Source organism: Stegostoma tigrinum, chromosome 26 (assembly GCF_030684315.1).
Source record: "Stegostoma tigrinum isolate sSteTig4 chromosome 26, sSteTig4.hap1, whole genome shotgun sequence".
Classification (NCBI taxonomy): domain Eukaryota; kingdom Metazoa; phylum Chordata; class Chondrichthyes; order Orectolobiformes; family Stegostomatidae; genus Stegostoma; species Stegostoma tigrinum.
This window is the reverse complement of record NC_081379.1, coordinates 8429666-8453780: the sequence shown is the minus strand read 5'-3', so window position 1 is coordinate 8453780 and position 24115 is coordinate 8429666.

Sequence of the window (24115 nt, the reverse complement as noted above, 5' to 3'; positions counted from 1 at the left end):
TTTTCTCCTCCATCCATCTTCTATCTGCCTCCCCCTCCATTCCTATTTATCTCAGAATGCCCTTCCCCTCCCCCATTTCTGATGAAGGGTCTAGGCCCAAAACGTCAGCCTTCCTGCTCCTCAGATGCTGGTTGGCCTGCTGTGTTCATCCATCTCAAACCTTGTTATCTGAGTGAAAATTAGATTGAGTATTGCTAAAAAAAGATACATTTTGTTGAAGCTTTTCAAGTTGCACTTGTCAGGGGATTTTACAAGGAAAACCAAACTAAAAGTATGTAGATAGGCCAACAAGGGGCGAAGCCACATTAGATTTGGTACTGGGTAATAAGCCTGGCCAGGTGTTAGATTTGGAAGTAGGTGAGCACTTTGGTGATAGCAATCACAATTCTGTTATGTTTACTTTAGTGATGGAAAGGGATAGGTGTATACCACTGGGCAAGAGTTATAGCTGGGGGAAAGGCAATTACGATGAGATTAGGCAAGATTTAGGGAGCATAGAATGGGGAAGGAAACTGTAGGGGATGGGCACATTAGAAATGTGGAGCTTATTCAAGGAAAAGCTCCTGTGTGTCCTAGATAAGTATGTATCTATCAGGCAGGGAGGAAGCTGTAGAGAGCAGGATCCGTGGTTTACGAAGGAGGTGGAATCTCTGGTCAAGAGGAAGAAGAAGGCTTATGTTAGGATGAGATGTGAAGGCTCAGTTAGGGCACTTGAGGGCTATGAGGTAGCCCGGAAAGACCTAAAGAGAGAGCTCAGAAGAGCCAAGAGGAGACATGAGAAGTTGTTGGCGGATAGGATCAGGGTAAACCCTAAGGCTTTCTATAAGTATTTAAGGCATAAAAGAATGACGAAAGTAAGATTAGGGCCAATCAAGGATAGTAGTGGTAAGTTGTGTGTGGAGTCAGAGGAGATAGGGGAAGCACTAAATGAATATTTTTCAACAGTATTCACTCTAGAAAACGACAATGTTGTCGAGGAGAATACTGAGATACAGGCTACTAGACTAGGTGGGATTGAGGTTCACACGGAAGAGGTATTAGAAATCCTTCAAAAGGTGAAGATAGATAAGTCCCCTGGGCCGGATGGGATTTATCCTCGGATCCTCTGGGAAGCCAGGGATGAGATTGCCGAGCCTTTGGCATTGATCTTTAACTCGTCATTGTCTACAGGAATAGTGCCAAATGACTGGAGGATAGCAAATGTGGTTCACCTGTTCAAGAAGGGGAGTAGAGACAACCCTGGTAATTATAGACCAGTGAGCCTTACCTCAGTTGTTGATAAAGTGTTGGAAAAGGTTATAAGGGATAGGATTTATAATCATCTAGAAAAGAATAAATTGATTAGGGATAGTCAGCATGGTTTTGTGAAGGGAAGGTCGTGCCTCACAAACCTTATTGAGTTCTTTGAGAAGGTGACCAAACAGGTAGATGAGAGTAAACCGGTTGATGTGGTATATATGGATTTCAGCAAGGCGTTCAATAAGGTTCCCCACAATAGGCTATTGTACAAAATGCGGAGGAATGGGATTGTGGGAGATATAGCAGTTTGGATCGGAAATTGGCTTGCTGAAAGAAGACAGAGGGTGGTAGTTGATGGGAAATGTTCATCCTGGAAACCAGTTACTAGTGGTGTACTGCAAGGGTCGGTGTTGGGTCCACTGCTGTTTGTCATTTTTATAAATGATCTGGATGAGGGCGTAGAAGGATGGGTTAGTAAATTTGCAGACGACACTAAGGTCAGTGGAACTGTGGATAGAGACGAAGGATGCTGTAGGTTGCAGAGAGACGTAGATAAGCTGCAGAGCTGGGCTGAGAGGTGGCAAATGGAGTTTAATGCAGACAAGTGTGAGGTGATGCACTTTGGTAGGAGTAACTGGAAGGCAAAGTACAGGGCTAATGGTAAGATTCTTAGCAGTGTAGATGAGCAGAGAGATCTCAATGTCCATGTACACAGATCCTTGAAAGTTGCCACCCAGGTTGACAGGGCTGTTAAGAAGGCATACAGTGTTTTAACTTTTATTAATAGAGGGATCGAGTTCCGGAACCAAGAGGTTATGGTGAAGCTGTACAAAGCTCTGGTGCGGCCGCACTTGGAGTATTGTGTACAGTTCTGGTCACCGCATTATAAGAAGGATGTGGAAGCTTTGGAAAGGGTGCTGAGGAGATTTACTAGGATGTTGCCTGGTATGGAGGGAAGGTCTTACAAGGAAGGGCTGAGGGACTTGAGGCTGTTTTCATTAGAGAGAAGAAGGTTGAGAGGTGACTTAATTGAAACATATAAAATAATCAGAGGGTTAGATAGGGTGGATAGGGAGAGCCTTTTTCCTAGGATGGTGACGGCGAGCACGAGGGGGCATAGCTTTAAATTGAGGGGTGAAAGATATAGGACAGATGTCAGAGGTAGTTTCTTTACTCAGAGAGTAGTGAGGGAATGGAACGCTTTGCCTGCAACGGTAGTAGATTCGCCAACTTTAAGCACATTTAAGTTGTCATTGGATAAGCATATGGACGTACATGGAATAGTGTAGGTTAGATGGGCTTGAGATCGGTATGACAGGTCGGCACAACATCGAGGGCCAAAGGGCCTGTACTGTGCTGTAATGTTCTATGTTCTATGTTAAAAGGAAACCAACATTTATACTGTATGAGAAGAGAGTGTGGATTAGTAGGCAGTTAGACTCTGATTAGTGGAAGCATTGCCATTGGGAATGAACTTGTTGATAATAATTGACAGTTAACTGCCTTGCTTTGTTTAAATTTTACAGTAGGCAGGTTGACTCTGATTGGTCTCACTATTGCCTGAGATGTGAGCTATAGAATGGTCGTCTCCTGTTTCGTTGAGCCGAAATAGATGCAGTGTGTGTACATGATCTTTGGAACAGGGCCCTGTGTATTCATAAATGTAGCTTCTAGAACACAGATGTGTGCCACAACATGCTCCTAATATGGACTCCGTACACATTCTGTACTACAAAACTAAGATAGAGATTGTTAAAGGTATTCCAACAGGAGCAACCTGCTTTGCCTGTTCAAAGTATAACCAGACCATGTAATTGATTAGATACTATCATCACTAGCAATATCCAGGCATCACTCTTCAATTAACTTCAATTAGCTCAAGTGGTACCAGAGTACGCTGGTCACAAGCAGTGACATGAATCAAATATAACAAGAAATTATATTTTTCATGTGTGGTCTTCAGGGACTGGAGACAACAGCCAATTCTGATTTGGCGTCATTTGTTCATACAAGAGTATGTTAGAAAATTATTGCTCAGTTACAGCATGGGCAGTGGACCATTCAGCCCATCCACAAATACGGTGTTTCTCTGTGTAAGCAATATCACATGTTCCTTTCCCCGTCGACATGCAATTTCTTTTCTTTTCGCGTCTTTATCCATGTTTGAGCAAGTTGGAGAGACCAGCCAATTTGTAGCAACCATTCAACATAGCTTAAACCTTCATAAAGTGAAGTTAACCTTCAGACAGTAGATGGCCTCTGTTGGTTCGCCCAATTTATTAATCCAAAACTTTGGTATAACCATTGACAGGTCATTAAAATCTGGAACTCCCTGGGATTATCATCTGGCCCTCTCACAGAGATATATCTCCAATCCCCATAATTTGATGGATATCAGAAGAATTTCCATTGACTGAATTGAAGAATCTAATACTTTTCTCTTTGAGTCACAAGATGTGTGTTCAATTCCCACTCCAGAGACATCATCTAGATTAGTACTCCGGTGTCAGTGAGGGAGTGCTACACTGGAAGTTTGATATTTAAGATGAGACTTTAAATAAGTACAACATAGGAAAGTGTGAAATTATCTATTTGGGCAGAAAGAATAAAACAGCAACACATAATCTGAATAGTAAGGGGTTGCAAAGCTCTGAAATGCAGAAGGATCTGGGTGTCCGAGCACATGAATCACAGAAGGTTAGTGTGCAGGTACAGCAAGTAATCCGGAATACTAATAGAATGTTTTGACAATGCAGCCCTATGGTCCTCTTAGACTATGGCAAGTTTTGTTTCATTGTGAGAGGAACTGAATATAAGAATACGAAGGCTATGCTTTAGTTATGCAGGGCATTGATGAGGCTGCATCTGGAGCACTGTGTACTGTACTGGTCACCATACTTACGGAGGATGTTTATGCATTGGAAGCAGTTCAGAGAAGATTTACTAGACTAATATCTGGAATGAACAGAGTGCCTTATGAGGAAAGACTCAACAGGTTAGGCCTTATTTAACTGAAGTTTAGAAGAGTTAGAGGTGACTTAATTGAAATATGTAAGATCCTGAGTGGAGTTGACCAGATGGATGTGGAAAGGATGTCTCCTTTTGTGGGAGAATCTACAACTAGGGGTCATAGATGAGGAATAAGGGGGCTCCCATTTAAGACAGAGATAAGAAAAAGTAATTCTCTCAGAGGGCTGTGAGTCTTTGGAATTCCCCAAAATGGGAATGCAATGGTCTAGTGGTATTATTGCTAAGCTATTAATTCAGAAAATCAGGTAATGTTCTGGGGACTCAAGTTCAAATCCCACCATGGCAGATGGTTGAATTTGAATTCAATAAAGAATCTGGAATTAAGCGTCTATTGATGACCATGAAACCGTTGTCGAAAACCCATCTGGTTCACTAAATATGCTTTTGGAAATCTGCCATCCTTACCTGGTCCGGCCTACATGTGACTCCAGGCCCACACCAATATTGTTGACTGGGGCAATAAATGCTGACCTAGACCAGAGATGCCTACATCCCATGAGTGAATTAAAAAATGACGGTGGATACAGAACCTTTAAACATTTTTAAGGCAAAAGTAGATAGATCCTAGATTACCAAGGGGAATGGAAGGTTATCAGGGATGTGTAGGAATGTAGAGCTACAATCAGATCAGCCGTGATCTTATTGAATGGTGGAGCATGCTTAAAGAGCTTAGTGGCCTACTCTTTATAGAATCATACCGAGCTGAAAAGGCTCTTCAGCCCATTGAGTCTGCATTGACATGTGAGAAACACCTGGCCTTCAACCTAATCCCACTTCCTGGCACTTGGCCCATAGCCTTGAATATTATGACATGCCAAGTCCTCATCCGGATAATTTTCAAAGGATGTGGGACAATTTGCCTGTACCAGCCTCCCAGGCAGCACGTTTCAGACTGTCACCATCCTCTAGGTAAAAACATTTTTCCTCACATCCCTCCTAAACCTCCCGCCCCTCACCTTAAACCTGTGTCCCCTTATGACTAGTCCTTCAACCAACTGGAAGAGCGGCTTCTTATCCGCTCTGTCCATGCCCTCATAATCTCGTACACCTCAATCAGACCGCTCCTCAGTCTTCTCTGCTCCAACAAAAAAATACCCAAGCCCCTGTCCAACCATTCCTCGTAACTTAAGTTTTCCATCCCAGACAGCATCCTGGTAAATCTCCTCACACTCCCTCCAGTGCAATCACATCCTTCCTGGAACTGCACACAGTATTCCAGCTGTGGTCTCACTAAAGTTCTATACAGCTCCAACATGACTTCCCTGCTTCTGGAATCTATGCCTCAATTAATAAAGGCATGTGTCCAACCTTCGTTTCTCATCACCCTTCATGCCTTTCCACCTTCAGAGATCTATGGACAAACACTTCAAGGACCTCCTAGTGTCATGCCATTCATTGCATACTTCCCTGTCAAATTACTCCTTCCAAAGTGTATTACCTCACACTTTTCTGTATTTAATTCAATCTGCCACTTACCTGCCCATTTGACCATACCATTTATATCTTCTTGTAGCCCGAGGCACTCAACATCACTGTTAACCACCCGACCAATCTTTGCAAATTTACTAATCCAATCACATCTCCCCCCACCCCAACACTGTCATTGATATAAATGACGCTTAAAAGGGGACGCAGCACAGATCCCTGTTGTATGCCTATGGACATTTTCTTTAGTGACTGGAAGCCACTTTCTGCCATCACCCTCTATCTCCTACAACTGAGCCAATTTATCAAAATGCCCTGTATTCTGTGTGCATTAGCTCTCTTGACAAGGCTCCTATGTGGGAGCTTGTCAAAGGCTCTGTTGAAATCCGTATAAGCTACATCAGCTACACTACTCTCACATCTTGTTCCTTGCTTGTATGCTCATACACTGTTTCAGAATGAACAGTCTTCCAATTAAAATGGAAATTAGAGCTGATGAGTGTTTGGAACTGTCACCCCTAAAGATAGCTGGGTTATACAGATTTTTAATCAACAACAGAAATGATGGTCAAAGCTGGGCGCAGGCATTTGAGCTGAGGACACGGTCAGATCAGCCAGAATCTTATTAAATGGGGGGCATGCTTGAGGGACTGAATGGCCTACTCTTGTGCCTATGAGTTTAGTACATAGCAATTGCTCACAAAATGCTCGCTTGCAGGTCCTAATGTTTGTGTTTCAACAACGCAATTGACACTTTGGAACCCTGAAATTCAGTTGAGTCTGACAGAAACTATAGGGAAAGAAAAATGTGAACATTATCGTTAGTTAAATGCAACTTTTATCATTCATGTAATTCTTACGCAGAACCTATGACTGTATTCTTTTGTTTATCTGAAACATCAGCTCAATATTATGAAATTGACATTACATCCTTATAATGATGACTCCTCTGTTCTCATGTGATTACTCAATGAGTCACATTGCTCTGTATTGTCCAAATATACAAAATATAATTAAGTCACTTCAGAAAGCTAAATATAATTGGGATTATTTAGTGGAACTCCTTTAACATTTAATTAGATTCTACTTGTACTGAATTGCACACCCTGTCATAACAGTTTGAGTAGATTAGGCTTCCAAGGTTGTAAGATTTCAAGACGATGAACTATTTCTTTGATTCTCTTATGGATTTGATTTCACAATAAGCACATGCTTGTAAAGAAAGTCTGGATGCAAAAGGGACTGAAGAGAAGTCCTTCTTAGCGTTCTGGCCTAAGATTTATCCCCCAACCAACATGATTAAAACTGTGTGCAGAGCTGGGTGAACACAGCAGGCCAGGCAGCATCAGAGGAGCAGAAACCCGATGTTTCAGTTCTGGACCCTTCTTTAGAAATGGGGGAGGGGAAGGGGACGCTGAAATAAATAGAAAGAAGGGGAGGCGATGACGGAAGGTGGATAAAGGAGCAAATAGGTGGAGAGGAGTCGGACAGGTCAAGGAGGTGGGGATGGAGTCAGTAAAGGTGAGTGAAGGTAGGGAGTTGGTCGTTTGGAAGGGAGGGGTGGTTAGGTGGGAAGGAAGACGGACAGGTCAAGGAGGTGGGGATGAGGCTAGTAGGTAGGAAGTGGGGGTGGATGTTGGTCAGTGAGGTGGGAGGAACGGATGGTGGGAGGAAACTTGGACAGGTCAAGGAGGCAGGGACAAGCTGGGCTGGTATTGGGATGAGGTTGGGGGAGGGGAGATTTTGAAGCTTGTGAAGTCCGCATTGAGACCATTGGGCTGCAGGGTTCCCAAGCAAAATATGAGGTGCTGTTCTTCCAGCCTTCGGGTGGCATCGTTGTGACACTGGAAGAGGCCCAGGATGGACATGTCATCCAAGGAGTGGGAGGGGAGTTGAAGTGGTTCGTGACTGGGGGGTGTATTTGTTTGTATGAACAATTGTCACAAATGAAGGCCCAGGGTTATAATTGCAGGACATTTCGCATTTATATAGCACCTTATATGTAATAAGGCACACTCCAAGGTGCTTCACAGAGGAACTGAGTAGGGTTTGTCAAATGTGCAATTTCCATCATACTAACTGAAATTGGGCATAATTCTGCCATCTCTCTTTTAGTCTTTCCCTATGTGATTACAATTAAAATTCCAAGTTTCTGTAGCAAATGAAGTTTCTCACTGGTGAAACCTGCCGTTTGATATGGGCAGTTTATTGAGGTGTGTCCTTGTCAGATATTGGGGGGTGGGGGGGGGGGGTTTCTATACCACACCCATAAGTTTCCTACCCAAAGCGATTGCCGTTATCATAAGGCGGGAAAAAGATGTCAATGGGTAAGTGATGGCCTGGTGGTATAATCACTAGGCTATTAATACAGAGACCCAGGTAATGTTCTAAAGACCTGGCTCCAAATTTTAATTCAATCATAATCTGGAAATAAGAGCTTACTGATGAACATGAAACCATAGAATACCTGCAGTGAGGAAACAAGCCATTCAACCCAACAAGTTCACACCGACTCTCCAAAGAACATTTCACCCAGACTCAATGCCCTTCTGGCTAACCCACCAAACCTATACATCCCTGGACACTATGGGCAATTTAGCATGGCCAATCCACCTAACCTGTACATCTTCAGGCTGTGGGAGGAAACCGGAGCACCCGGAAGAAACACATGCAGGCACGGCGAATATGTGCAAACTCAACAGAGACAGGAACGCGAGAGTTGAATTAAACCTGAGTCCCTGACACTGTGAGGCAGCAGTGCTAATCACTGAGACATTGTGCCACCCTAAATCAGCACATCATTGCTGGCAAAACCCATCTGGTTCACTAATAACACAGAGCGGAGTTATAAGAACACAGCAGGCCAGACAGCATCAGAGGAGCAAGAAAGTTGATGTTTTGCTCCACAATGTGTTATCTCTGACTATGGCATCAACAATCAGCAATTACTATCTCTGGTTCACTAATGTCTTTTTAGGGAAGGAAATCTGCCATCCTTACCTGGTCTGGACTACATATGGCTCCAGACCCGCAGCAATACGGTTGACTCTGAACTGCCCTCTTACGATCATGGGTGAGCAATAAATGCTGGCCTAGCCAGCGAGCCCACATCCCATGAATGAATAGAAAAAATGGCGTAAGTGTCTTTTGAAAGTAAACTTGATTTGTAAATATTTCAAGATAATAAAATGTGAGGCTGGATGAACACAGCAGGCCAAGCAGCATCTCAGGAGCACAAAAGCTGACGTTTCGGGCCTGGACCCAGGCCCGAAATGTCAGCTTTTGTGCTCCTGAGATGCTGCTTGGCCTGCTGTGTTCATCCAGCCTCACATTTTATTATCTTGGAATTCTCCAGCATCTGCAGTTCCCATTATCTCATGTAAATATTTCATGTTCTTTTGCTTTGTAAATTTCATATACGCATCAATGTCATTGGTTGAGCCAAACAGAGTCAGGAAGCTCAATGTACTGTTGAGCTACATGTTTAGCACACATTGATGGTTACGGGGATGGGGGGAGGGTGGGGAGTTGAAGGGATACGATTCTTTAAGAGGAAGAAAAGGAACTAGGGAAAAGAATGTCAGTGATCTCAAGGACTGCTCCTGTATCCTGGGAATACCTGCCGAATGTGTGATGAAAGATGTGGCTCTACACTTCGCCACACCCCAACCTACAGAGCCCATGTCCATTGACAGAGAATTTCCTAGGTCGACAATCACACTCATTCGTCAGTGATTGCCAATGATTTTATTATTGCAGATTTTACTTGGGAATTTATTGTAGAGGAGATAATATTGTGCTTTACATTCACTTCACGGTGAATGCTCATGTTAGTGCCCAGTCCTGTCCTCACCACACTGTGCACCGTGCCAAATTTCCATGCTCAACCAGCCCTCCTAGTTCAGGACATTGTCTGAAACCAGTCAACCATAATCACAAGATAACAAAGTGTGAAGCTGGATGATTCTTTGATGAAGGGTCTAGGCCCGAAACGTCAGCTTTTGTGCTCCTGAGATGCTGCTTGGCCTGCTGTGTTCATCTAGCTTCACACTTTGTTATCTTGGATTCTCCAGCATTGCAGTTCCCATCATCTCTAACCATAATCACAATGTCGTTGGTCAACTCTACCAGTCAAGAAACTGAGACGGGTACAAATTTGGACAGTACTGACACTGCTTGTTTACTCCTCATTTTCACACCCTGTCCATCTGTCTGTCTCCACCAGGACAGCACAGTCTTCTCACTTTACCACTCCACTCTCTGTCTTCCACTGGATGCCTTTAGCAATCGTCCACCCTCCGAGCGCACACCACAATCTCTCTCGCGATTGGTTCATTCTGATCGGCTCCAGGCACTCAGCAAAAGTTCATTCTCCTGCTCCCTGCTACATCCTGTGGACAACGAGGAAAACTGCTCATTTTGACCGTAACTGCTGACTGGTGCCCACCACCGTCAAGCAATTGTGAACTGGGTGCCGTAAGATTCTCCAACCCGACTGGCTTTACCTGCATGGCAGGACTTTATCAAAAACCTGTTTCGCATTTGTGAATGTTTATGAAATGTAAATGTATTACAAGTAGAAAACCACCAGAGGTGGGTGAAATGCTTGACGTAGCACTGAGTTAATCACAGTGAGGAACACCACACCAGTTCACATCCCTGCTAAATAAAACACATCCTCAGACACTACATCTCCTCCCCTCCTGACCCCCCACACCCAAATTCTCCCCACTTTGAGACAAAGGATGACACTGAACCACACAAGGAGGTAACAGATAATTGGTCAAAGTAAGGTTTTAAGGAGTGTCTTAAAGCAGGAAAAGCAAGTAGCGATGGGGAGAAGTTCCATGAGGGAACTGCAGAGCAAAGAGGAGCTGAAAGCCTTGCTGCTTACAATGGACCAATTAAAATGAAGAAGGCTCAAGAGGCTGGAATTGCAGGAGTGCAGGCCTGTGGGGCTGGGAGATAGAGGTGTGACAATGGAGGGATTTAAAAATGAGAATGAAAAATGTTAGAACCAATGTATTATCCACCTGGGAATCAATGGAGCTCAGTGAAGGAGTGATTGATAGGATGGGGCTTGGTGAGGATTAGAACACTGTAATTGAGCTCTGGATGACCTCAAGTTTAATAGAAAATAGACCCTGGGTTGCTGGCCAGGCATTTGTTGGAATAACCCAGTCACGCCTCATGGATGAGGGTTTCAGTGGCAAAACTGAGGCAGGAGACAAGTTGGGCGATTGATGAGGCGGAAATAGGCAATCTGAATGATGATATACATAGAGGCAGAAGTTCATCTCCGAGTCAAATATGACACCCAATGGCGCAAAGAGCCTGGTTCAGTCTCAGAGATCAACAGGGTCAGTGGTTGTGAAACAGAGTTTGCAGCAGCGACTGAGGACAATGGTTTCATGTTTCTCAATATTGAAAGGGCAAATTTCTGCTCACTTAATACTGAATGTGTGGTTAGCACTGTGGCAGTGAAAGAGCAAGCCAAGATCATAGCGAATATTTCACCAGGATCAAAAATAGGGAGTTGGAGAATTCAAAGTAAGGCAATATGTAATGACTAGATGATACTAAATTTGGCCGTGGTCATAAATTACTGAAGGATGGGAAGGCCAAGGGGAAGAAAGAATGATGTAGAAATGAGGGCAGAGAGATGGCTGAATTTAGGGACAGCAAGATCAAGACAGGAGCAGCATTGGCAGGGTGTTATGTTTGGAGGAATGTTGCATTCATTGATGAGAATTAAGATTACATTCCACCTGAAAATTCTCTACAATGAATTTCCTCTATATAAGCACCCAACAATTCTCTCATTCCATGGTGAAAAATTTACAGAGCTCAGGATTTTCGGCATTCATATTTCCACTGGACGAGGAATTGGGGCATTCCAAAAATCAATCCCTCTATCTGAAGACTAATGTTCAAAATAAGAAGATGGCAGAAATAAATTTGAAGACCTGACACCAATGTAATCAACCCCAATGTTTTAAACAAGGAATGGAAACTGAAACAGAAAATATTGAATTTTCTGATGTGTCAGGTTATGGTTTGTAAAATGATTCTTGTGTCCTCCTGATTATCAATTTTTTTGTTGGAGCTCGCAATAACTTGTGCATAGTTATTTTTTGTAACTTGTATGTAGTGCCTTTTGCATTAAGAACCATCCAATGCACTTCACTGACAGCACTATCAGACAAACTTTGAACTGCATGAACAGATGCTTAAGATGAATAACTAAAATCTTGCTCAATGAGGTAGGCTTTGAGGACTGTCTTAAAAGAACAATATAGATAAAGGAAGAAGTTTACAGAAGATGTTATAGAGCTGGGTGCTTAAAATATAGATGCTGACGGGAAAGTGACGAAAATAAGGATTTCACTAGAGGCCAGAATTTCGTAATGCGACATCCAGTATTTAATTCTACATTCAAGACAATTCACAAACCTCAATGCATCCAAGCAATTCTGAGAGAGCAACACATAAATCTCTGAAAAACCCATAATCCCATCATCTGGAACTGTACGGTGTTCAAAGGAATTTGTAAGATCTCTTAAGTGACGTGAAACATCATCTGAAACAATGGTCAGGAAGTTAGAACTTAAGATGCTCATCACTGTAAACTATGACTGCTGAACAGATATTGCAAAGCTTTAGAATGCAAACTACATGGCCTAAGGCTAAATGAACAATACAGCCTCTAATGTATGACAATCAGATTTTTCTCCCCTGAACATTGTGACCATAAATCACAGTTTAAAGAGAATAATATGATTACAGGCAAATAATGAAAATTACACAAATCTGCAGATATTCCATCACGTAATATTTCAGGGGAACTAAGTAGGACATTCGGGTCCTGTTCAAGGATTTTGCTGGTAATCTAGAGGCTGTTGAAATTAGCCAGCCTAGACCGCTTTCACCTTGTCAGCATTGTCACTGCGGCTTAAGCCTGAGTGTGTGGCTGACAGCAACATATCGAATACATTATTCTATTACAGGACATTCTCTCTGACTTGCAAAATAAATATGCAAAATGAAAAATATCCTTCAAACTTATCCCTTCCAGCCTGGTTAAATCTCAGGTTGTTCTGATTATTTCAGCCTGTTTTACACTGTTTATACACTAACATAAACAACATATAACATAGGAGCAGAGGTAGGCTATTCGGCCCCTCGAGTCTGCTCTACTATTCAATATGATCATGATTGATTATCTAACTCAGTCCCCTGTTCCTGCTTTCTCCCCTACAGCCTTTGAGCCCTTTAGCCCCAATAAATGTATCTGACTCCTTGAAAACATTCAACTGCTTACTGTGGCAAAGAATTCCATGGGCTTACCACTCTCTGAGTGAAGAAGTTTTTTTCTAATCTCAGTCCTACCTCATATCCTTAGACTGCTCCCTGCGTTTCTGGGTTCCCTGCTCTAGTTCCATTTAGAATTTTATAGGTTTCTATGAGAACCCTCTCATTCTTTAAACCCCTGTGAAAATAATCCTTAACTGATCCAACCACTCACTGAAGCTCTGTATAATTGCAGTAAGATATCTCTGCTCCTGCACTCAAAATACATATTATTGCAAATATGTAGTTATATATTATAGCAAGGAATATTTTCACATTTGCACCTAATAAGCATGTAATAAGCATTGGAACTGATCTAGTGCAGTCTTAAGCAGTCTGTCTCTTGTTTACTAGCAGCCTGCAGAGTTAAGCAAAATAGACGTTTTATTTCTTGAAACTTTATTGAGTTTGCATTTGATTTATTGTTGTCACATGTACCGAGGTACAGTGAAAAAGTGTGGTTTTGCATGCTATGAAGGCAGATTGTACCATACAAAGTGCACCAGGGTAGCAGAACAAGAGTGCAGAATACTGTGTTACAGCAGGAGAGAAGGTACACAGAGAGAGAGAGAGATCAGAATTCACAGAATTCAAATCAATACATTACAGCCAAAGAAGCAGTACGTGTTCTGCAATTGACCTTGGTATTCTGCTCTGGGAGGCAAGAGCAGCCTCTTTCTTCCAGCCAACACCCAATGGTCCATGTTGCTAAGCATGGGATTGGCCTTTGACTATTATAAATAGAGGGGAAGGTAGGAGAAGGGAGGGAAATTGAGTGACAAGGCAAGGAAAGGCAAGAAGAAGAGAGGATGGTAATTTCCTGAAGAAGTGGTGGTTGTGGATATAGTTAGAACATTTAGAAGACATTTGGATAATTACATGAATAGGAAGAGTTTGGAGGGATTTGGGCCAAGCACAGGCAGTTGGGGCTAGTTTAGTTTGGGATTATGTTGGGCATGGACTGGTTGGGCTGAAGGATCTGTTTCAGTGCTGTATGACTTTAATACTCTGTGATTAAGAGGTGAAAATCAAAAAGCAAAATGAGCATTAATATATATTGAAACTAGGAACAGGAGCAGGGTATTTGGTCCTTTGAGTCTGCTCCACCATTCAGTATGATCATGGCTGATCTTTTATTTCTACGTCACAAACCCGCTTTCTCTCCTTATCCTTTGATGCCTTTAATATCTAAAAATATAAAGTTTTTTAAAAACTAATCATGTCAGATCAATGGCCAAGCCCGTCTTCAGAGTCACTGACTCTCCACTGGCATTATTTGACTGGAAGAGTTTTCACTTAATACCCACTAATCCACTGGAATTTCCATTGTTTGATAATTCTATGTGAATACCAGGACTTTCATTGCCAGCAATTTGCATGGCAAATACTCCTCCGTTTGGATAATAAAATTCAATCCTCCTGTCTTTCATCCCAGACTTCAGTACGTTATTTTTGTTTTGTATGAGCCCAATCCTAACACAATGCATGTCTGACCGTTTCTTACTGAAGACTGAGTTATGGTTAGAATCATAAAACAGAGTTATACAGTACCGAGGGAAGCCTCTCAGCTCATTGCCCCTGCACTAGCTCTTTGTAAGAACTGTGGAATTAGCCCCTGTGCCGCAGCTCTCTCCTGATAGACCTGCAAATTTCTCGCTTTCAAATGCATCCACAATTCTAATTTTGCAGTTTCTGTTGATTTCGGTTTCCACCACCCTTTCAGGCAGAAATATTCCATTTCTTTATTTTCTACCTTAACTTGTATTATTTGACTCTCCTGCAGTGGGAAGTTTCACCATGTTTCTCGGCATAAAAATCCCTCATAGTTTGGAAACCTTACATTAACTGTGCCCTTTAGCTTCTTAGTTCTAAGGAGAACAGCTGACTTACTGAGGCAACTGAAATCCCCCAGGAACAATGTGACAGATAGTACTTACCTGGCCATCAAAAATGATAGTTATTTTCTAATCCACTTGGTCAGAAGTGTATCACAGCCCTATGGAGCAGGTCAGAGCTTGATCCACACTTCCTAGTTTAGAGGTAGGGACACTACCACCACAACATCATTAAAAAAAGGAACATCTCTCATCCGAAGTAAGAGACAAAAGACCCGTCGTTTTGTGGCTAGTTGATGTTCTTCATCATCATCATCAACATCATCAATGAACATCAACTAGCCACAAAAAGACATGACCCACTATCACTAGTATTCTTACATACAGATGAGGAAGGATACCACTTTGATTGGGACAACACATCCATCCTAGGACAAGCCAAACAGAGACACACACGAGAATTCCTAGAAGCATAGCATTCCAACCGAAATTCCATCAACAAACACATTGATTTGGAGCCCATCTACCACCCTCTGAGAAAAAGGACAGGAAATGACATCACCAACACAGGAAATGACATCACCAACCCAAGGAGACCTAACCAGATAAATACAAAGCGGGACATAACACCAGCATAATAAAATGTGAGGCTGGATGAACACAGCAGGCCAAGCAGCATCTCGTGTGCTCCTGAGATGCTGCTTGGCCTGCTGTGTTCATCCAGCCTCACATTTTATTATCTTGGAGTCTCCAGCATCTGCAGTTCCCATTATCTCTGATACTAACATAACACCAGCGCTTCGTCGGAGGCTCACTGATGATGTTACCTAGAACGGTGACGAAACGTCTGAAAACTAACCTTCCAGCTCAGCGAGCAAACTTACATCCAGAACCTCAACCTGAGCTACAAATCTTCTCAAAACTCGCTAGTGTGGGTATTATTGACAAATTGACATTATTACCACCCACCACACATTGTCCATGAGAAAGTGGATGTACACCACCTTCTGAGTGACTTGCTATTTCAGATGGCAGTTAAGAGACAACTATTTTGTTGTGGGTCTGGACTTGTATGAGGTGGATCCTATCCGTCATGTCAGTGATTTGTTTGTCAGCTGGACACCAGATGGAGACATGCATTGCCACTTTTCAAGGAAGTCAGCCAGACCGCAATCCATTCAGCCATCTGAAATCAAGACCCCAGGGGGTGAAATTCTCCCCTATTGAAAACTGCCATCCATTCAGAGGCTGTCAGAGCTTGCGCGTGTAGGAAAGTGGAGATGGGGACCCAATCAGAGTAGCTGCGATCTTATTGAAAAGGGCAAAAAGTTTTGATGGTCTAAATGGTCTGCTCTTTCTACTAATTTTTGAGTGCGAGCAGCAGCGGAGGTAAGACTGACCCGGAAGACTGCAGCTAAGGTAAGGCAGTTTTTTAAAATTACTTACCGGTAGCGGGCAGCGGAGTTTTCTCTTTCACAGAAGGAGCGGGAGCAGCGGAGGAAGTGACGAGGACCAGAGGGGCAGCCAGGAAGGAAAGCAGTGACCATATATATCAGCAAGGCGGCTAAACCCGAGACTCTACAACTGTAGAGTCTCCCACCCGCCCTCCTCCTCTAACCTAGTTAATAAGGTAATGTTCATTCTAAACTTTCTCTATTGAATATAAGTTTGTTATTAATTTGTTATCATTACTTGAAGTAAGCTTTCTACTTTAGTACTGAGTGGGTGTTCAGATAAGTGGGGTATAGATGCTAGGGCAGTTGCTTGCTCCTCCTGCAGAATGTGGCAGGTGGGAGACATGGCACACGTCTCCGCTGGCTACATCTGCGGGAAGTGCACCCAGTTACAGCTCCTTGAAAACCGTGTTAGGGAAATGGAGCTGGAGCTGGATGAACTACGGATCATTCGGGAGGCAGAGGGGGTAATTGAGAGGAGTTACCGGGAGTTGGTCATTCCTAAGGCTCAGGACAAGGATAGATGGGTTACAGTTAGGGGGAGGAAAGGGGACAGACAGACAGTGCAGAGATCCCCTGTGGGCATTCCCCTCAGCAATAAGTATACCGTTTTGGATACTGCTGGGGGGGATGGCCTACCAGAGGAAAGCCATAGTAGTCAGTTCTCTGGCACTGAGCCTGACACTGTGGCAAAGAAGGGAAGGGGGCAGAATAGAAAAGTACTCGTGGTAGGGGACTCGATAGTTAAGGGAATCGACAGGAGATTTTGTGGTCAGGATCGGGATTTCCAGAAGGTATGTTGCCTCCCTGGTGCCAGGGTCCGGGACATCTCCGATCGGGTGTTTAAGGTTCTAAAAGGGGAGGGCGAACAGCCAGAAATCGTGTTACATATTGGCACAAATGATATAGCCAGAAATAGGATTGAGGATATAAAAAGTGATTTCAGGGAGATAGGATGGAAGCTGCAAAGCAGGACGAACAGAGTAGTGTTCTCGCGTTTACTACCGGTGCCACGAGATAGCGAGGCAAGGAACAGGGAGCGGGCACAGCTTAACACGTGGCTGCGCAGCTGGTGTAGGAGGGAGGGCTTCAGATATGTAGATATGTTGATAATTGGGATGCCTTCTGGGGAAGGTGGGACCTGTACAAGAAGGACGGGTTGCATCTGAACTGGAAGGGGACCAATGTCCTGGGTGGAAGGTTTGCTCGAGTAGTTCGAGAGGGTTTAAACTAGTATGGCAGGGGGGTGGGAGCCTGAGCTGTATACCGGAGGTGAGATTTGATGCAAGTGAGGCAGTAGCAAGAGGTAGACCAGCTAGTGGGAAGGATTTTCCTGGGAAGGAACCAAGGGATCAGTTAAAGTGTGTTTGCTTTAACGCAATGAGTATCAGGAATAAAAGTGAACTTAGAGCATGGATCAGCACCTGGTGCTATGATGTTGTGGCCATAACAGAGACGTGGGTTTCTCAGGGGCAGGAATGGTTGCTGGATGTTCCAGGGTTTAGAACATTTAAAAAGAATAGGGAGGGGGGAAAAAGAGGAGGGGGTGTAGCACTACTAATCAGAGAGGGCATCACAGCTACAGAAGCTTCCATTGTCGAGGAAGATCTGCCTACTGAGTCAGTATGGGTGGAAATTAGGAACAGCAAGGGAGTAGTCACCTCGTTAGGGGTTTACTACAGGCCCCCCAATAGCAGCAGGGAGATTGAAGAAAGCATAGGTCGACAGATTTTGGAAAAGTGCAGACGTAGTAAGGTTGTTGTAATGGGTGACTTTAACTTTCCCAATATTGATTGGAACCGCCTTCGAGCAGAAGATTTGAATGGAGCTGTTTTTGTAAGGTGTGTTCAGGAGAGTTTCCTACGCAGTACGTTGACAGGCCGACGAGGGGAGAGGCCATTCTAGACTTGGTGCTCGGAAACGAGCCGGGGCAGGTATCAGATCTTGTGGTGGGAGAGCATTTTGGTGATAGTGACCATAACTGCCTCACATTCTACATAGCTATGGAGAAGGAGAGGATTAGGCAAAATGGGAGGATATTTAATTGGGGAAGAGGAAACTATGATGCGATCAGACATGAGTTAGGAAGCATGGACTGGGAGCAATTGTTCCATGGTAAAGGCACTATAGACATGTGGAGACTGCTTAAGGAACAGTTGTTGTGAATGATGAATAAATATGTCCCTCTGAGACAGGCAAGAAGGGGTAAGATAAAGGAACCTTGGATGACGAGAGCGGTGGAGCTTCTCGTCAAAAGGAAGAAGGTAACTTACATAAGGTGGAGGAAGCTAGGGTCAAGCTCAGCTCTAGAGGATTACAGGCAGGTGAGGAAGGAGCTCAAAAATGGTCTGAGGAGAGCCAGGAGGGGGCACGAGAAAGGTTTGGCAGAACGGATTAAGGAGAACACAAAGGCATTTTACACTTATGTGAGGAATAAGAGAATGGTCAAATAAAGAGTAGGGCCGATCAGGGATAGCATAGGGAACTTGTGTGTGGAGTCTGAGGAGGTAGGGGAAGCCCTAAATGAGTTTTTTGCTTCTGTCTTTACGAAAGAAACGAACTTTGAAGTGAATGAAACCTTTGAAGAGCAGGTGTGCATGCTGGAATGGATAGAGATAGAGGAAGCTGACGTGCTGAAAATTTTGTCAAACATTAAGATTGACAAGTCGCCAGGCCCGGACCAGATTTGTCCTCGGCTGCTTTGGGAAGCGAGAAATGCAATTGCTTCGCCACTTACGAAGATCTTTGCATCCTCACTCTCTACTGGAGTCGTACCTGAGGACTGGAGAGAGGCAAATGTAATTCCTCTCTTCAAGAAAGGAAATAGGGAAATCCCCGGCAATTACAGACCAGTAAGTCTCACGTCTGTCATCTGCAAGGTGTTAGAAAGGATTCTGAGGGATAGGATTTATGACCATCTGGAAGAGCATGGCTTGATTAAATGCAGTCAACGCGGCTTTGTGAGGAGCAGGTCATGCCTCACAAACCTTATCGAGTTCTTTGAGGGTGTGACTAGAAAAGTTGATGAGGGTCGAGCTGTGGATGTGGTGTATATGGACTTCAGCAAGGCATTTGATAAGGTTCCCCATGGTAGGCTCATTCAGAAGGGAGGAATGGGATACAGGGGAACTTAGCTGCTTGGATACAGAATTGGCTGGCCAACAGAAGACAGCGAGTGGTAGTAGAAGGAAAATATTCTGCCTGGAAGTCAGTGGTGAGTGGTGTTCCACAGGGCTCTGTCCTTGGGCCTCTACTGTTTGTAATTTTTATTAATGACTTGGATGAGGGGATTGAAGGATGGGTCAGCAAATTTGCAGACGACACAAAGGTTGGAGGTGTCATTGACAGTATAGAGGGCTGTTGTAGGCTGCAGCCGGACATTGACAGGATGCAGAGATGGGCTGAGAGGTGGCAGATGGAGTTCAACCTGGATAAATGCGAGGTGATGCATTTTGGAAGGTCGAATTTGAAAGCGGAGTACAGGATTAAGGATAGGATTCTTGGCAGTGTGGAGGAACAGAGGGGTCTTGGTGTGCAGATACATAGATCCCTTAAAATGGCCACCCAAGTGGACAGGATTGTTAAGAAAGCATATGGTGTTTTGGCTTTCATTAGCAGGGGGATTGAGTTTAAGAGTCGTGAGATCTTGTTGCAACTCTATAAAACTTTGGTTAGACCGCACTTGGAATACTGCATCCAGTTCTGGTCACCCTATTATAGGAAAGATGTGGATGCTTTGGAAAGGGTTCAGAGGAGGTTTACCAGGATGCTGCCTGGACTGGAGGGCTTATTTTGTGAAGAGAGGTTGACTGAGCTTGGACTTTTTTCATTGGAGAAAAGGAGGAGGAGAGGGGACCTAATTGAGGTATACAAGATAATGAGAGGCATAGATAGAGTTGATAGCCAGAGACTATTTCCCAGGGGGCAGAAATGGCTAACACGAGGGGTCATAGTTTTAAGCTGGTTGGAGGAAAGTATAGAGGGGATGTCAGAGGCGGGTTCTTTACACAGAGAGTTGTGAGAGCATGGAATGCGTTGCCAGCAGCAGTTGTGGAAGCAAGGTCATTGGGGTCATTTAAGAGACTGCTGGACATGTATATGGTCACAGAAATTTGAGGGTGCATACATGAGGATCAATGGTCGGCACAACATTGTGGGCTGAAGGGCCTGTTCTGTGCTGTACTGTTCTTTGTTCTATGTTCAAATTTGCATTTTCATACATTCAGTAGTGCCACATGTGCAAGCTGCTGGAAGGAGACCCTCTGGGAAGTGTCAAGATAGAGGAACAAATGAAGCAGTAGGTAAATAATGTGGCAAGGGGAAGGTGGTGAGTTTTGAAGGATAGTCCTTCTAGGCCATGAGAGGAGTGATCAGTATGAAGAGCAGTGGGTTAGCTCTCAGTGCCCATCTTCCTCATGTCCACTCCCTCAATCAGGGAACCACCTGTCCAGGAGTCACAAGTGGCCCTCATAAACTGATCTGTCATGAGCACTGCATGGCTAGAGCCACAATGGCAGCTAGGTTAATCCCCACACAGTGTCATGAGGCCCTTAAGTATCTATCACTTAGCCATAGAGGGCCTCATTAGCAGTGGAGTCAATCACTCCCAGAACATCATTCTGACAGAAGCAAAACAGCAGCAAGATGTGGGTACAGCACTAAACCATTTAAAACTCACCACTAATAACAGGAGAAGATTCTCCCCTCATAGCATTAGAGGTATCCCAAGTAAAGTTGGCTGATTTCCCCGCCTGAAAGGAATCAGATCAGTTTTTTTGACAATCTGATGACTTCAAGGTCACCATTTCTGATGGCACTCCAGACTTGTTTAATTAACTCCAGTTACATAAGTTTTTCCAGATGCTATTGTGAGATTTGAACTCGTAACTCCAGATTTATTATCAAGGTCTCTGGATTATAAACCCAGCAACACCCAACCATCCTATTACCACATTCACTTTGAAATCTGACATGACACCATGAATTATTCATCCTCATCTGAAATTTTCCTTGCTGCTTCTTTCATGGAGGGACAAATCTCATCATTCTAACTGTGCCCTCATCTGTGTTAGAAGAGAAAAGAATGATTTAATTGATTTTTTTGTATTTTAGACTACTCATGATTTCTGGCCCAAAATTCAGAGTTTACAGTCAGCATTGTCCCTTTTCTCATTCACTTGTGGGACATGGGCATCTCTGCTTGGGCCAACATGTATTATCCATCAGTAGGTGCCCTATGAGAAGGTGGTGGTGAGCTGTCTTCTTCAACTGCTCCAATCCACATGCTGTAGGCAGACGCACAATATCCTTAGGGAGGGAATTCCAGGATTTTGAAACAGCAACACTGAACGTACAGCAATACACATCCAAGTCAGGATGGCGAGCGGCTTGGAAGGGAACTCACAGCGGGTGGTGTTGCCATGTATCTGCTGCCCTTGTCTTTGAAGATGAACTTTCTCATCCGCTTGGAAGGTGCTGTCTGAGGACTTTTGTTGAGTTTCTGCAGTGCATCTCGTAGCTGTGTTATCCCGACATTAAAAAGGGAGAGCAATATCAGGGTGCCCAAGATCACTTTCTGACCAGTGATGTCCTTTGGAATGGTGGTCACTCTAGTGATGTTGAGACGTTTAGCCACTTTTTGGACCAGAAATGAGTGCTATTACGTGACAGATATTTTATGTGCTAGGATGGCAGTCCTCCATTGGCTGTTTAGTGCCAGTGTATAATTTTAAACTGCTAAATACCTCCATTAAAGAAGTTGGAATGTCATGAAGGTTAGTTCACTAATATTGCCAGCAGTAGTTTCCCAGTCTCATGTCAGCTAAATGATTGAATGTGGAAGATAGCTGTTGTAAGGAGATAGTATGTCTGTCATTTGCCTCATTATCTGAAGTAGCACAAAAATGATCTTGGTGTTTCTGCTGCAGAAATGAAGGCCTGTATTAATGTAGACATAACAAGGCGTAGAGCTGGATGAACACAGCAGGCCAAGCAGCATTTTAGGAGCAGGAAAGCTTACGTTTCAGGCCTAGACCCTTTCTGATGAATGGTCTAAGCCCGAAATGTCAGCTTTTCTGCTCTTATGATGCTGTTGGCCTGCTGTGTTCATCCAGCTCTACACCTTATTATCTCGGATTCTCCAGCATCTGCAGTTCCTATTATCTTGCCTGTATTAACAAGACATTTTTTCCGCTTAGCAGTTATTCCAACATTATGAAACCATTAAAATATATTAATTGGTGTAAATAACTATCATCCAGCTGTTGCCAATGGCATGCAGTCTAAGAGTGGGGTACACAGGAGAGGGTTAAGGTCAGTGTGTGCCTCTTTGCATTATCAGTGCAGGGCCGATAACAGTTAGGGAACTGAAGATGTTCTTGACTGCAACACCCAATCACAGTGCCAATGTTGTCATTCTCTTGGCTTCCTTCCTCCTGGAAGTGTGCTACTTCCCCCTGGGAAACATTATATGGGCACCGAGCATTGTTGCCAACTCTGATGGGTTTGGTAGCACACCTCCTGCCTTAGATTGCCTCTCCCACTCAGACATCCTCAGTTTCCCAGCTCATCTTTACATGGAACAGGCAACATCCCAGAACTGGCTGCGTACAAGGGTAGGTGAAGCAGGGGTGATTAAGATTTTCAAAAGGAAATTGGGCAGACACAGGAGGGTAATATATTTGCAGGATTGGGGGAATGGTGCCGACTAGAGTGCTCTACAGAGAACCACCACAGATTTAATGAACTGCACGCTCTCTATAATGATTCTCAGACACCAGGGGAGTGACCCCTCACAACCTGGTCAATGCTCACCTCACAATTGACACTACTAAGAATCTTTGGTCATCATCATTTTGCTTCCAGTGGGAGCTTGCTGTGCACAACTGGCTGCTGCTTTTCCTCCATCATGACTTCAAAAGTACTTGATTAGCTGTAAAACAATTTTGGACATACTCAGGTCAGGAAATGTGTTGTAAATCCAAATTCTTCTTTTTAATGGTTTTCTTTTTCAGTTTCCAGACGCCACGTTTTCTTATTCTTTTCTGTTTCAATACGGAGTGTTTCCATCATGGCAAAAGTTCCGGGAGATGTCAGGAATCGCAAGTCTCCCTACCTTCCAGTGACCTTGCTACTCATTCTCAAGTGTTGGATATTGGATGTGGTCCTCAGTTTGCACATGCGTGGCTCCCGGTAAATGACCAGCCACCTCCACTGAAATTGGATTTTGGAGTGACTGGTATCTGGAGCTCAAAATGTGAAGATTATACCTGGTAAGACTGTATCAGAGATAATAGGAACTGCAGATGCTGGAGAATCCGAGATAACAAGGTGTGGGGCTGGATGAACACAGCAGGCCAAGCAGCATCAGAGGAGCACAAAAGCTGACGTTTCAGGCCTGGACCCTGCTTCAGAAATGCTTTTTTTAACGCGGTCCCCAAGCCACCGCTTGGTTTCCCCGATGTAGAAGAGGCCACAACGGGTACAGCGGATGCAGTATAAATTAGCAGATGTGCAGGTGAACATCTGCTTGATGTGGAAAGTCTTCTTGGGGTTCTAGGCCCAAAACATCAGCTTTTCTGCTCTGAAAATGCTACTTGGCCTGGTGTGTTCATCCAGCTTCATACCTTGTTATCCTGATAAGACCTGGTCTGTTCTCAGGACATTACCTTTGGATAGCCACGTTTTCCTTTAGGAAAAATGAGGTATCCTTGTGGGTGGGGGGGGGGGGACAGAGATCTGGGATCCACTGAGGCAATATTTTTTATTCATTCATGGGATGAG